Consider the following 1,879-nt stretch of genomic DNA (forward strand, 5'->3'; position numbering starts at 1 on the left):
GTCCAACTCTCTGATGCATAACAAGTGATTGCGAAGACCATGGCCTGTATCAAACACACCTTAGTCTCCAGGGAGACACCATTGCTCTTCAGTACGCTGGAGAATTCCCTAACAGCAGACTTTCCCATGGCACTGCGCCTTTTAATTTCCCGGCTACAGGTGCCAAGAGTGTTGACTGTGGAGCCAAGAAAACTAAAGCTGTGTACAATCTCAATCTCTTCACCATCCATACTAAAGAGTTGAATAGATTTCAAAAGGCAGCACGGGATGACAAAACAAAATATTACAATGAAACATGCAAGGAGTTGGAGTCAGAAAATGAAAAGGGCCGAATTCACTCAGCATATCTTAAGCTCAAGGAACTGAAGAATAAATTCAAACCTTGAGTTGGTATAATCAAGGATGCTTTCGGCAGAATGTTAAATCATCCAGGAAGTATTCGAAGAAGATGGAAAGAACATACTGAGTCACTGTACTGAAAGGAATTGGAAGACACAGAAGAATTAAATGAAACAACATATGAGCAAGAGCCTATGGTGATGAAAGAAGCTCAGGCTGCTTTGAAGGAAATGGCAAAAGATAAGGCTCCAGGAATAGATGGTATGCCAATTGACATATTTCACCTAACAAATGCTGCCCTGGTCGTGCTCACCAAGTTGTGCCAATAAATCTGGAGAACAACCACTTGGCCAACTGAATAGAAGAGATCTATATTTGTTCCTATCCCAAAGAAAGGTGACCCAACTGAGTGTGGAAACTATAGAACAATCTCACTGATTTCACATGCAAGCAAGATTTTACTGAAGATCATCCAAAAACGACTGGAACAGCACATCAGCAGAGAACTACCAGAAGTCCAGGCTGGGTTTAGAAGGGGTCGTGGTACTAGGGATATTGTTGTTGATGGATCTTGGCTGAAAGCAGAGAATACCAGAGGAATGTCTATCTGTGTTTCATTGACTATGCAAAGGCATTTGACTGTGTGGATCATAAAGTTGTGGCTGACTCTGAGAAGAATGGGAATCCCAGAACACTTGTTTGTGCTAATGCGAAACCTATACTTGGACCAGGAGACAGTAGTCAGAACAGAGGAAGGGAACACTGCATGGTTCAAAATTGGGAAGGGCGTACACCAAGGATGCATCCTATCTCCATACCTTTTCAACATATTTGTAGAACAGATTATCCGAGAGGCTGGGCTCTATGAGGAGAAATGTGGCATCAGGATTGGTGGAAGATCTATTAACAATCTCCGTTATGCAGATGACACAACCCTGCTTGCTGAAACTGAAGAGGACCTGAAGCACCTGCTGCAGAGGGTCAAGGACTGCAGCCTCCAATATGGATTGAGGCTCAATGTCAAGATGACAAAGATTCTCACCACTGGAAAATATAAGGTACATGAAAAAACACAATGTAAATGAAAGATTGTATAAAAACACAACATACATGAACAAAATACAATGTAATCAAAGTTTGTAAAAAATACAACGCTTGTGCATGAAACACAATGTATTTCTGATTGAAGTCATCAAGTTATCAAATGGTATCATTGTTATAAGAAGCAAGTAAAATCTTGCTGGAGATTATTCAAGACAAACTGAAACAGGACATTGAATCAAGCTGGTTTCACAAGAGGCGGTGGCATGAGAGACCTAATTGCTGAGATGAGATATATATTGATGAAAGCTGTAAATATAAAAAACATGTACATTTGTGGTTTATTGATTATGAATGTGTCTTTATGTTGTAGATCCTAACAAACTGTGGCTAATATTGACAAGAGTGGGAATCCCAGAACACTTAATTGTGCTCATTCAAAACTTACAGTGCAGTGAGATGGTATCTCATTGTGTTTTTTATTTGAATCTCTCTTGTT

Source organism: Elephantulus edwardii, unplaced genomic scaffold, assembly GCF_000299155.1.
Source record: "Elephantulus edwardii isolate Elephantulus edwardi_28Jun2011 unplaced genomic scaffold, EleEdw1.0 scaffold00008, whole genome shotgun sequence".
Lineage (NCBI taxonomy): Eukaryota > Metazoa > Chordata > Mammalia > Macroscelidea > Macroscelididae > Elephantulus > Elephantulus edwardii.